General features: G+C 45.5%; 1 protein-coding gene across 2 annotated transcripts in view; it reads left to right on the top strand.

The window, feature by feature from the left end:
- LOC146355265 (acetylcholinesterase-like) overlaps nucleotides 1–13,176 on the top strand; it is a 37,421-nt gene extending 24,245 nt beyond the window's left edge. For both annotated transcript variants that reach the window (XM_084840816.1, XM_084840815.1), the window contains exon 5: nucleotides 11,359–13,176. The gene's annotated coding sequence lies outside the window, so the exon portion shown is untranslated. The remainder of the gene's footprint in view (nucleotides 1–11,358) is intronic.
- The last annotated feature ends 1,059 nt before the right edge of the window (nucleotides 13,177–14,235 follow it).

The raw sequence follows: 14,235 nt of genomic DNA, 5'->3' as shown, positions 1-14,235 counted from the left end.
TAATATGAGCTTGCTGACCAGTCCCTGTTAACAATCTGGCTGCCCTATTTTGGACCAGCTGAAGTTTCCGGACCGTTTTCAAAGGCAGCCCCACGTATAACGCATTGCAGTAATCCAGACGAGAAGTTATCAGAGCATGGATAACTGTAGCTAGGCGATCTCTGTCCAGATAAGGGCGTAGGTGGTATAACAGCCTAAGCTGATAAAAAGTGCTCCGTGCCACTGAGTTCACCTGTGCCTCAAGTGACAGTTCTGGATCCAAGAGCACCCCCAAACTACGAACCTGATCCTTTAGGGGGAGCGAGTGCAGCCCCTCCAGAACAGGTTTAATATTGCCTAGCCGGGCAGATGAACCACCCACTAACAGTACCTCTGTGTTGTCTGGATTGAGTTTCAGTTTATTGGCCCTCATCCAGTCCATTATTGTGCCCAGGCACTGATTCAGAACAGCCACTGCCTCACCTGGATTTGATGAGAAAGAGAGGTAGAGCTGGGTGTCATCCGCATATTGATGGCCCCTCAGCCCACACCTCCGGATAACCTCCCCCAGCAGTTTCATGTAGATGTTAAACAGCATAGGGGAGAAAATAGAGCCCTGTGGAACCCCATGGCACAATTGCCATGGCACAGAGCAATAATCCCCCAGCACCACCTTCTGGAATCGGCCATCCAAGTAGGAGCAGAACCACTGTAGTGCAGTGCCTCCAACTCCCAACCCAGACAACCTATCCAGAAGGATACCATGGTCGATGGTATCGAAAGCTGCTGAGAGGTCCGGGAGAATCAACAGGGTCGCACTCCCCCTGTCCCTCTCCCAGCAGAGGTCATCCCACAGGGCGACCAAGGCAGTTTCCGTTGCTTTGGATAGGCGGTCGCCTCCAAGGTTGGAGGCAGCCACCTATCTAGTTAGGATTGCGTTTTAAGGCTGTAATATTAGAACCACTTACCCAGAAGTAAGCCTCATTGAACTCAATCAGACTTGCTTCTGAGTAGACACATATAAAATTTGCGCTGCAAATTACGATCTGTAGAAACACTTGTGAAACATTCTCTAAAAGATTGAACATGAAAAGTTTCCCTGAAGCCAGGTTTTTTTCTGTTCAAAACCCACAATAGATTAAATGTGACTAATGCCACTTCTGGGGCTGAATCTGGCCTCCAAGGGAGTGCCAGCTGACCTCCAACATGAACATGTAAAAGACGGTAGGAACGTCTGTGAAGGAAAGAGGAAAATGGCTTCCCCTGCCATGCTTCCACACACACTCTCTTCTTCCCCATATCCCAAGTGGTGATGTAGGGAGAAAAAATCCTTAATGTGAGGTCTAAGGGCAGCTCCACATTAAAGGAAAATCCGGGATGCCCGGAGCATTTTCTTCCATCTCCTTGGTGGGATGGGAAATGGCTCATTAGAAGAAAAGCACGACCAAATGTCCCTTCCCAGCAGCCTCAGCCTGTATATCTTCCAATGAAAAACAGCACCATCTAGTGGCTGAAAACTGGCAGTGAACCCCATTGTATTTAAATACTTCATTTAAAACATATATTTTTTAACTATATTTTTTGCCGGGGATAGTGCAGGAAGGGCCCTGGATGATGGCGGGTGGCCAGTCACGTGTGCACTATAAAGGCCTCATGTAAAGACAGCCTAAGGGCATCTCTACATCAGCCTAAAATCCTGCTTTTAAAATGGGGCCTTCTGCTTCTGTTTTAAATGTAGGATCACAACGACTCCCCTTTTCACCCACTTCCTTTCCCCCTCCTCTTTCCCCCTCCTCCTCCCCGTATCTGAATCTTCCATTATCTTTCATTGATCTCGCTCCTCTTCTTGCCGCTTTTCCTCTTTTCATGGAGGGAACTCAAGTGCAACACGACACAGCTCATTATCTGTGATCTATTTAAAAATGGAACAAAGGGCATTTAGTGCAGGAGATGCCCTGGAGGTTCACGGTGTCATCTAAAGAGCTCGCAAACTTCTGTGAGGAACCAATCACAATAGCAGGATAAAAGCTCAATGTGAAGGAGCCCTAAGTTGTAAGCAAGAGGGAGGCAAGGCAAGGGGAAGAAGGAGCCTATTGATTTTGCCTCTCCCCTTCCTCACTCTCTCTGTTTTAAATGTAATTTCTTTCTGAGACATCATTATTGGCCTGTTCCAGCTAGGTTCAGCTCCTTGCTTGCTTTACATACTATGTGTATGTAAACATACACATAGTGGCTGCCTCACCTTTCTCTGCACAGCCCGCACAGCTCTGGGCAGGGGCCTCAGAACTTCTTCATTGCATGTCTCACCCAGCCTTTCCCAACCTTGTGCCCTCCAGATGTGTTGGACTGCAAATCTTATCATCCCCCTCCCAGCCAACATAGCCAATATGCTGCCTGGAGCTGATGGGAGTTGTTGTCCAGCAAATCTGGAGGGCACCAGGTTGGGGAAGGCTGCAGCCTGCTGCAGTTCTTCTTGGCTGTTCCTGCAGAGGGTGAGGGCCTAAAGTGCACATTACCAGCAACCCTGATGGTCTTTACATAGATTTGTTAAGTAAACCAGCTTTTCTCTCTCTTTTTTAAAATATATTTTTATTTATTTTATCTTTATAAATGAAATAAACAATACCAAAATTACCAACAACCTGATCAATACTACAATTTCCCAACAATACAATATTCTGATGAGGACACCACAATAACAAAGAGAGAAGGGGGGGGGGGAAAGGAAAATGGAGGAGAAAAGGAAGTAAAGAAAAAAGAAGATTCTTTCTCCTTCCCTCCTCCTCTCCCTCTCCCTCCCCTTTAAAGAATTAAGTTTAAACTCCAGTACCCCCCGGCTTCCGATGCCATTCTATTTTAAAAACTATATCTATAACCTTAACAATCTTACAGTTTAGTAAACAACCTTACATTTCAATATCATATCATCAATTTTATATCAAAGAAACAGGTCTGCGATTCATTCCCAGAAGCCTATATTATTATTATTATTATTATTATTATTATTATTATTATTACTATTATTATTATTATTATCATTATTAATATATAGTGTTATATAATAATAAATATAATATAATAATATTAGATATTAATATAACCCTTCAATAAATATAATATAATAATATTATATATTAATATAAACTTCAACAGTCAGTAATATATTTTATACTAGATATATTAACTATTTTGAAATAAAAATATAAAGAAAAGCAAGAAAAAATGGAAGATGAAAGAGAGTAAATGCATATATGTATAATCATTTATCTTCTGAGCTAGCCTGGATCATGTAGACTAAACACAAACAGTTAACAAAGCTTGTTTAAAGATTCCAGTTCATGGGGTTGTAACAGAATTCTCACGCATTTTTACGTTCAGCCATGCCTCTGCCATTTCATGATTTTGAAACTTTTTCATCTGACCTTCAGACACAATACAAAGTGTAGCAGGATATTTTTAATAATATTGTAAGTTCATTTGTTTTGCCATATTTTTTGCTTTGATAAATTGCCTTCTTTTATTTGCCACCTCTTTGATGTAGGCTGGAAATAACATAACTATATAAGTTGTTCCTTGATGTTGTTCTCTTTTTTCCCCTCACATATTTTAGATATAATGTGCCTTTAGGAAGTAAGGGTGTGGAGATGTGAATAGCTTAGACCCTTGTCCTCGACTTCAGTAAAGCTTTCAACAAAGTACCTCATGATATCCTGATGAGCAAACTAGCTCGAAGTGGGCTAGATGAAACAACGATCCGATGGATCCACCATTGGCTACAGAATTGGACTCAAAGAGTGCTTATCAATGGGATCTTCTCAAAGTGGGGAGAGGTAACAAGTGGGGTACCACAGGGCTCAGTCCTGGGCCCAGTGCTCTTCAACATTTTTATTAATGACTTGGAGGAGGAGGTGCAGGGAATGCTGATCCAATTTGCAGATGACACAAAATTGGGCGGGATAGCTAATACTTTGGAAGACAGAAGCAAAATTCAAAGTGATCTGGATAGACTGGAGCGCTGGGCAGAAAACAATAGAATGACATTCAATAGGGATAAATGCCAAGTTCTGCACCTAGGAAAAAGAAACCAAATGCACAGTTACAAGATGGGGAATATGTGGCTCAACAACACTACAAGAGAGAAGGATCTTGGAATTGTTGTTGCTCATAAGCTGAATATGAGCCAACAATGTGATGTGGCTGCAAAAAAGGCAAATGCTATTTTGGGCTGCATTAATAGAAGCATAGGGGGCCGCAGTGGCTTAGTGGTTAAGACGCTGAACTGCAGACTGGAAGGTCGGCAGGACAGCAGTTCAAGACCCGAGTGCCGCGTGACGGAGTGAGCTCCCGTCTTCAGTCCCAGCTTCTGCCAACCTAGCAGTTCGAAAGCAAGAAATTGCAAGTAGATAAATAGGTACCGCTTCAGCGGGAAAGGTAACAGCGTTCCGTGCACCTCGGTGTTCAGTCATGCCGGCCACATGACCACGGAAGCGTCTTCAGACAGCGCTGGCTCTTCGGCTTAGAAATGGAGATGAGCACCACACCCTAGAGTCGGACACGACTGGTTGGGGACACCTTAACTTTTTTTTTTTTTTAACAGAAGCATAGCTTCCAAATCCCAGGAAGTACTAGTTCCCCTCTACTCAGATGGTAGGCCTCATCTGGAGTACTGTGTCCAGTTCTGGGCACCACATTTTAAGAAGGATGCAGACAAACTGGAGAGGATTCAGAGGAGGGCAACAAAGATGATCAGGGGACTGGAAACAAAGCCCTATGAAGAGAGACTGAAAGAACTGGGCATGTTTAGCCTTGAGAAGAGAAGACTGAGGGGAGATAGGATAGCGCTCTTCAAGTACTTGAAAGGTTGTCACAGAGAGGAAGGGCAGGATCTCTTCTCGATCATCCCAGAATTCAGGACATGGAATAATGGGCTCAAGTTACAGGAAGCCAGATTCTGGCTGAACATCAGGAGAAACTTCCTGACTGTTAGAGCAATATGACAATGGAACCAATTACCTAGGGAGGTGGTGGGCTCTCCCACACTGGAGGCATTTAAGACGAGGCTGGGCAGCCACTTGTCAGGGATGCTCTGACTTGGATTCCTGCATTGAGCAGGGGGTTGGACTCGATGGCATTGTGGGCCCCTTCCAACCCTACTATTCCATGATTCTGTGATTCCTCTTCTTGAAAATATGCTCCCATAGTTTTGTAACTTTTATTAAACCACACACATAAAGCTGGTTTATATACCCTTAACTGAGGTTTGTTTATGGTGGCGGGGGGGGGGGGGGGGCTCATTACTGCATCACCCTTAAAATTCCTGATGCTTAAACTTGTTCTTGGTAGTTCTCCAAACTATACCCCAGGACAGCAACCAGAGCCAGCTAGAGCACCATCCTATCCCACTCCCACAATCCCAGGGCAGGAAAGGAGAACAGGGCCACAGCAATACACCAGCTCCCTCAGTAAATGTGTTTAGGATTGGTGCTTTTTTGTGCTTTATGGGGGGTGGGGGGCGCTGGAGAAATTTTATGAAAAAGTTTATTTCACTTCTTGATGAACATGAAAAAGATGGCAGCAGATGGGTGGTGCTAATGAGAAGCAAGATGATGTCTTGTTCAGCTATTGAATTATTAATATTCATTTTAGGAGTTGGTTTGTGCCAGTTTTTAGGATTTATCATACATTCCTATGCGTGTTTACTCAGAAGTCAGTCCCACTATTTTCAATTGCCAGTTGGGCTTTCTCCCAGGTAAACATGCCTAGGACTGCAGCTGTAGCTGCCTTCCCAAGATCTCTGTAAATTGAATTTGAAATAAACTCAAATTGGATTGCACTGTTAATTATTGAACATTAATTTTTACAGTAAGCAGAATTGCCAAAACGCAACCTGCTCTGTCAGCTACACTTTTTGGCACAAGGTTGGCATGTACCTGGGCAAAGAAACCCTGGTGGAGGGGAGGGAAACAGAAAAAAAATCAGTTGTGGCAAGGGGAGAAAGAAGGTGTGTGTGTGTGTGTGTGTGTGTGTGTGTGTGTGGTTCAATCCAGCTGGGTGTGTGGACATTTCTGTTGAAGGGGGAGGGGGGAGATATAATGAAGGAGCTTAGGGCAGGCTAATGGATAATGTTGGGGGGCTAAGGGAGTGTGCAAGGGGGCTATTTAAATTAGAAGGGATCTGTTTATGAGGACTGAACTGAGAGGGTGAAACTTCCATAGAGTACCATATTTTGAATACCCAAAATGTTTGTGTATGAGTGAGTGGGTGGGTGAAAAAGTTTTTAACACCTTTGCATTTTTTCTCAGACGTCCGATTGAATGCCACTGCCTTACTCTCAGCTGCACTGTTTTTGGATCCCAGCTGAAGGCTGTGTATCTTACAAGGTTGTACAATCTTAGAAGGGGCGTGGCTGTGACTGTCACAAAGGGACCCTGCGCTTCTGAATTTGCCACTACACCACTGCGCAGGAGACAGTGACAGATGTCCCATTCGCCTTTGCGATCTCCAGCCTTGCAGTGAGGCACCTCCAGTGGCTCTTCAGCCTTCCAAATGCCCTCTCCACCACATTGTGCATGTGCCCATGGCAGTAGTTGAAATGTGTCTTGCGCCAGTCCAGATGTCCTCTGTAGGGTTTCACGAGTCATCTCCGGATCGGGTAGGCACTATCAGCTGCTATCAGGGTTGGGACCTCAACCCCACTCATGGTGATGGTGGGGTTCCCAGGAACAAAGACACCAGCCTCCATGGTTTCAAAGAGGGCGGAGTTCCGAAACACGGAAGCGTCGTGGTTCTTCCCACTCCACCCCAGCTCAATGTCAATGAAGCATGCCGTATGGTCAGTTGCTCCTTGGAGGAGGATGGAGTAGAACTTCTTCCCATTTATGAAGTTGCCCCCTGCCTTATCAGTGAGACAGTCGGCATGTGACACCCATAGAGGGCTGCAATGGTCCGACAGAACCTCAACTTTCCAAATCCATCCATGATCTGAAAGAGAGGAAGTACATCGCTGCTGTCTTTAGAGAAGAGCAGATTCCCCACTCTCGCCAATCCTCCACACCAATCACACCCCCGTTCCCCATCTGCTGCTGCTTTTCCCTGAGATCAGCCGCCTCTACCCCACCCATCATCCACAGCCCCCTTTGTCCTAGGCAGCTTCCTTACCCAGAACTATGCTTCCTCCCCCACCCCCACACATCATCCCCAGCCTACCCTGGCTGTATTCCTGAGCTTCATGGTCCGTCCCGGCAGCAGGTACTCCAGGTAGGGATGTACCAAAGTCACTTATCTTTTCGATGGGGTGATTCGCGGTGGGGGGAAGCACTCTGCACCTCCCCCTGAAATCCTAACCCGGCCGGCTCTGCTCTGTGGAGATTCCGCAGAGCCACCGGCCGGGGCCACCCGTAGCCAGACATCCGGCCGCTGGGCAGCCTGCAGGCAAAAAACCCAACAACAACAGCATATGCAAATGGTGGTGGCTATGGCGGCCGCCATTTGCGTTCCCTTTTTTCGCCGTAATAGCTTATGTAAATATTTACGTAAGCTATTACAGCGAAAAAAAAGGGGAACCAAATAGCATAGTGGGCGCCATTTGCGTTCCTCCCCCTCCGCTGTTTTAGCCTACGTAAATATTTATGTAAGCTATTACGGCGGAAAAAAAAGGAACACAAATAGCGCCCACTACGCTATTTACGTTCCCCTTTTTTTTGCCACAATAGCTTACGTAAATATTTACGTAGGCTAAAACAGCGAAAAAAGGGAACGCAAATGGCAGCCGCCGTAGCCACCGCCATTTGCGTATGCGGATTTTTTTTTTTTAGCTTGCCATGATATGCTACGTAAATACTTATGTAGCCTATCACGGCCTCCGCAGGGACGCAAATGGCGTCCCTGCGTTAGCTGTGATAGGCTACGTAATTATTTACGTAGCCTATCACAGCTATGATGATGAAGCGAATGGCGGCCACAGCGCGGCCACCATTCATAAGTCAGCGCGGACGGCAGCAGGTAAGTGCTCCATTTCATGCACCTTTTGTGGGGTGAGGGGGCGGGGGCTTCGTTCCACCACAGATTTCAGGGGGCCGAATGCACTGGCATTCGGCCTCACCAAGATCTGTGGCGGAATTCTCTGAGATCCCTACATGTGACACCCATAGAGGACCGCAGTGGTCCGACAGAACCCCAACTTTCCAAATGCATCCATGATCTGAAAGAGAGGAAGTACATCGCTGCTGATTTTGGAGAAGAGCAGATTCCCCACTCTCGCCAATCCTCCACACCAATCACACCCCCATTCCCCATGAATCAACTTGCTGGGAAGAGGAAGCTGAGATTAAAACCAAATATCCATTAAAAACTAACTTCCATTCTGTTGATAAATTACAGAGCAAAGCTTTGTTATTCTTTTAAAGAAAATTTAATTATTTAATTATTAACATTAATTATTAACTGCCTGAAGATAAACTCATGGACATATGAAGAGATTGATTCCTTTCACTAAACTTTATGCAAACTTTTCAGTCAGCCCTTTCACCTGGATCAGTGGGTGATAGTAGCTTGAACTGCACCCCTTAGCAGGTGACAAGGTTTATCACTTGCTCCTTTTGGCAGTAGATCACACTTTTGTTAAAGGCACAAGATCAGGTTAAGCCAGGTTTCTTCTTCTTCTCCTTCTCCTTCTCCTTCTCCTTCTTCTTTTTCCTCCTCCTCCTCCTCTTCTCAACAATCCTGTTAAACCACAATAACTCAAAATTAGAGATGAGTTGAAATGGGGGAAGGGGGAGCTGGCTATACAAACATTTTCATCCCCAAAAATCCAGATCTAAAAATCAGAAAGAAAATGTTCCTGTGGCAGACCTGGACAGATAAAATCTTTACACTGGATTAATTGTTTGGCGCTGATGATGAGTTTTGCCATTAACAGCTTTTCAAGATAAATTTGATTTGCCTGCTACAGATGAATGGCAGTATTTATTTATTATTTATTTATTTACAATATTTATATACCACTCCACATCTAAAAAGTGGGGCTGTGCATGGCTTTGGTCCGAAGTCTGAATAGCGACATGAAGCGGGCTGCTTTGGAGGTGCCTCGTCTTTCTACGAAGCAGATCAGAACAGCACTGAGGTGCCCCGAACCAGAGCAGGTTACCTATGAGGTGCCTCGGTCTGCCTTGTATATTTGGAGCTCTTTTTATGCCTTCTGAGCAACCCAGAAAGGCTGTCTCCAAAATGTATCAACTTGTGAAAGGTCACATGGAGGGGGAAAAGGAGGAGGGGGGAAGGGGAGAGGAGGCAGTGGTGCCAAATGTGTCAATTTGAGAGAGATCCGGCCACTGGGAGGGGCAGAAGATGAGAAGGGTGGGAGGAAGGGCAGAGGAGGTGGCAGAGGAGGAGTGAGTGAGTTTTGCTATGAGTCAGCCTCCATTTGCTCATTGTGAGAGAGGTGGTGTTATTGGAGACGAAAGGACTAGAAGCTAGAACAGTGATTTCCAAAGTGGGGTGCATGCACCCAGGGGGTGTGCAAGACAATCCTTTGGGGTGCATGAGCCACCTGATAATTGAGCAGCCTCCCGCTGCCCTGATGAGCTGCCATGGTGTGGCAGCTCTGGCGGCTGGTCTCCTGGCCGGCCATGGCCGGGCTGCTGCCGCCACCATTGCCGTCCCGGCTTGCAGCCGTGATAGGATACGTAAGAATTTATGTAGCCTATCACGGCTGGGTAAAACAACAACAACAACAACCCAGCGTACGCAAATGGCAGTGGCTACGGTGGCCGCCATTTGCGTTCCCTATTTTTTACCAATTTATCTTACGTAAATATTTACGTAAGATAAATCGGTGAAAAATAGGGAACACAAATGGTGGCCTCCATAGCCGCCGCCATTTGCGTACACTGGGTTGTTTTTTTTTTTTTTACCCAGCCGTGATAGGCTACGTATATTCTTACGTACCCTATCACGGCTGCAAGCCAGGATGGCAATGGCAGTGGCAGCAGCCCGGCCGCAGCTGTCCAGGAGACCAGCCGCCGCTGGAGCCGCCGCCACTGAATCCACCGCATCCGCCCCAGGTAAGTACCGTCCTGGCGGGATTCCGTGGGAGGGTGGGGGGGGGCAGGAGGCCATTCCCCCACAGATTCCGGGGGGCCGGATTCTAAAAAATCCGGCCTCACTGGAATCCGTGGCGGAATTCTCTGCGATCCCTACATTTGGTGAAAGGCTACTGGAAACCTGGGGACCATGTAAGCTGCAGAGCAAGGGGTGAATAGTAGGATTGTGAAAACTCTGATGGGGGAGATATGGAACCTGTACAGAAAAGTCTCCATGCTGTTAGATAAAAAGTTCTTGCTTCTGGTTGAAAGAAAGGATGCCAGACAGGCAGCAGTGGATCCAACACTATTTTATTGAACGTTTTGCAAAACGGGTGCAGAGCAGTCAGCAGTCTGGACCCCGAGCTAAGCAAGCATAAGTCTTTTTATACCCCCCCCTTTACAATTTTTTGTTAGCCACAACATGTCAACTGACTGAGCCATTAGCTGACTCCTTAGAGCACGACTGTGTCAACATGTTTATTTCTGATTATGCTTATGTGACTGTCTCACCAGACTTCCCCTTTTTAACAGATGTACACTGCCACTGGACATGTGTCCAGTGGGCTCAATAATTATGACTAATAGCTCAAAGGTCTAGCAAAGAGCTGACAGCCAAAGAATAAGAGGACAGTCTTTTTCTAACAATGCTAAGCAGCATAAGGGAAATTACAGCCTGTTGGAAAGTGAGTAGAACTCTCTTCTGATTAAGTTTTGCAGGAAGCCAGTCAAGACACAGTAAATCTATATGCCATAGTTCCTGTATTTCCATGAGTTGTAATGGGTAATTTAGATGAGCCCCCAGACTGAGAGAGAGTCTTTTGAAGTTCAGTAATACCCTTGCTGAGGGCATTCACTCTAGTGCAAACAGACTGTAATTTATCGAATATTGCTATTGTGGTGTGAGCAGTGAGGAGACATTGTCAAACGACATAATCAGTTGGAGAGTCTTCTCTAACATTTAAGGCTTTGTTCACACAGCAAAAGAAATCTGTGTGTTTCCAGAGCCCAAAGGAGAGGGAATTTCAAACGGCACAGAGGGCTCAGGAAGAGTGAGTTGAGCTGGTGAAAGCAAAGGATCAAACTCCAAGGCAGTGTATTTATTTGAGGTCATTAGAGGCAATGAATTACTTGCAGATCTGCATGCAGAGAAAAGGTCCTCAATCTGTAGCTGTTTTGTAATCTTGGCGGCAGGTTGAGTTCCAGGGCTTAATTATTGCCCGTGCCTGAGCAGTTTGAATTGGAAATCTGTTTGTTTGCTGTTTCTCATCTTTTATGTTTCTTCTACATGTTTAAACAGATGACGTTCGCCTTCAAGAGGTCAAAAGCCAGGGGGAGTCCAAGTCCAGGTCCAAATCATATAACACTAGAAACTAAAAGCAACAAATAAACTAAAATAAACTAAGACAAACATGGGGCTCTAACAATGCGCCCTCACCAAGAGACGTCCAGAAGCATCTCACCTATAGCTCAATGCTTTGCTTGCTTAATCTGCAGCAACTCCCACAGCCATGAAAAGACCGTGCTGCTAATTAAGTGGGAGCTTTTGTCTTGCGTCATTTTAGTGTACTGAAAAACCTCCAAGAGTTCTCATGCCAATAGATTTTTCTTTAGGAGGAACAAGCTGCACTGAATCAATAGATTCCTGTACTTTTCATAAATATTGGGAACGACATACTCATTAACATTTTTTTTTACCACCAAACACACACTCACCAATTATAGTCCCCCAAACTGGGGTCCACATCGACTGCAGGGTGCTCTCTTTCAGGTGTCTTGTCATCTGTTCTCACTGCAGAAGATGTAGGACAGATACCTGTGCCTGAAATTTTCAGAAAGGGAGTCTAAGGGTGCAATCCTATGGCCACTAGACAGTGGCTAGATGGCCATAGGATAGGTTGGTTTCTGGGAACCAACTCGCCACTCCCTTCCTCGCCGCCTCAGAGGTTGTGTGGATCTTCCCCATTCAGTGTGCTTGGAGAGCAGCGCAGAGCGGGGGGAAAGGGGGCAGTCCCAGGGGCAAGGAAGTCTGAAGTGCCAGTATGACACTTCCAATGTGTTGTCTGGCCTCCCGTCTACCTGCTCCGAGATCCTGTGACTAGACAGCTGAAATCGTCTGTCTAGCCGTGAATGCATGGTGCAGGAGCACGGAGGAGGCAATCCCCTCCACGCGCCACCCACTGTGCATTGGATAGGTGGTCACCTCCGAATTCGGAGGTGGCCACCTATTGGGATATGATTGCACCCCAAGGAACTGAGGCAATGACTGCTGACTAGAAATGTAGTTCTTGAACTTACTGACAAATTGAAAGCTAACAAATAACCTGGTCCAGATCCTAGTATTCTTAAAGAACTCAGATATAAAATTACTGATCTTCTAACAAGAATATATAACATGTCCCTGAGAACAGCCTCTCTACCAGAGGACTGGAAGATGGTCAATGTAACGACAGTTCTCAAAAAGGGATCCAGGGGGGATCTGTGAAATTATGGGCTGGTTAGCTTAACATCAGTTCCAGGTAAATAGGTGGAAAGAATTATTAAAGATAAAATTAGTCAGCATATAGAACGACAAACCCTGTCTCATTGAACTTTTGGGGTTCTTTGAGAGTGTCAATAAGCATGTGAAGAGGGGTGATCAGGTAGAATGTTTCCTTGGATTTGCAAAAGGCTTTTTGACAAAGTCCCTTATCAAAGACCCCTGAGTAGGGGTGGACGAAAGTCACTTACCTGTCGTCGAAGCTTGTTTGCGGTGGGGGGGAGGCTGAAATTGAAGAATGTAGGGAAAACCACTAAACCATTCAGGTATGACCTAAATCATATCCCTTATGAATATACAGTGGAGGTGACGAATAGATTTAAGGGATTAGACCTGATAGACAGAGTGCCTGAGGAACTATGGACGGAGGTCCGTAACATTGTTCAGGAGGCAGCAACTCAATCTATCCCAAAGAAAAAGAAATGCAAGAAAGCCAAGTGGCTGTCTGATGAGGCTTTACAAGTAGCTGAGGAAAGAAGGGAAGCAAAAAGCAAAGGAGAAAGGGGAAGATATATCCAACTGAATGCAGAGTTCCAGAGAATAGCAAGGAGAGACAAGGCCTTCTTAAATGAACAATGCAAAGAAATCGAGGAAAACAATAGAATGGGAAAGACTAGAGATCTGTTCAAGAAAATCGGAGACATCAAGGGAACGTTTTGTGCAAAGATGGGCATGATAAAGGACAAAGAAGGCAGGGACTATACAGGAAATATCTTAATGTCCTTGATAGCCATGATAGTGCGGTCACTGAACTTGAGCCGGACATCCTCGAGAGTGAAGTCAAGTGGGCCTTAGGAAGCATTACTAACAACAAAGCTAGTAGAGATGACAGTATCCCAGCTGAGCTATTTAAAATCCTAAAAGATGATGTTGTTAAAGTGCTGCACTCAATATGCCAACAAATTTGGAACACTCAGCAATGGCCACAAGACTGGAAAAAGTCAGTTTACATTCCAATTCCAAAGAAGGGCAATGCCAAAGAGTGTTCAAACTACCGTACAATTACGCTCATTTTTTGTATGAAAATACAAAAGTCTATGACCCCCCCGGCAAAGGCGAAGTGCAGGCTGAAGGGGCAGGATTGCAGCTTGAGATGGATAGGAACATGGTCAAGGAACACCTAATTACTTTGAATGAGTTCAAATCTCCAGGACCAGATGAACTGCATCCTAGAGTCATAAAAGAACCGGCAGAAGAACTCTCAGAACCGCTGTCTATTCTCTTTGAGAAATCATGGAGGACGGGGGAAGTGCCAGATGACTAGAGGAGGGCTAATGTCCCTATCTTCAAAAAGGGTAAAAAGGAGGAACCTGGGAACTACAGACCAGTCACTCTGACATCAATCCCTGGGAAAATTCTGCAGCAGATCATAAAGCAATCCATCTGGAAGCACCTTGAAAACAATGCCGTGATGACTCGAAGCCAACATGGATTTGTCAAAAACAAGTCCTGCCAGACAAATCTGATCTCATTTTTTGATCAAGTAACCTCCCTTGTAGACTGTGGGAATGCTGTAGACATCATATACCTCGACTTCAGCAAAGCTTCCGACAAAGTGCCCCATGATATCCTGATGAGCAAACTAGCTCAAAGTGGGCTAGAAGAAACAACAATCCGGTGGATCCACAGTTGGCTACA

This window comes from Heloderma suspectum, chromosome 2 (genome assembly GCF_057233095.1).
Source record: "Heloderma suspectum isolate Gila_16-S chromosome 2, 16-S_ref, whole genome shotgun sequence".
In the NCBI taxonomy this organism is placed as follows: Eukaryota; Metazoa; Chordata; class Lepidosauria; order Squamata; family Helodermatidae; genus Heloderma; species Heloderma suspectum.
Note: the sequence above shows the minus strand (reverse complement) of the source record. Positions and strands in the feature narration are given on the sequence as shown.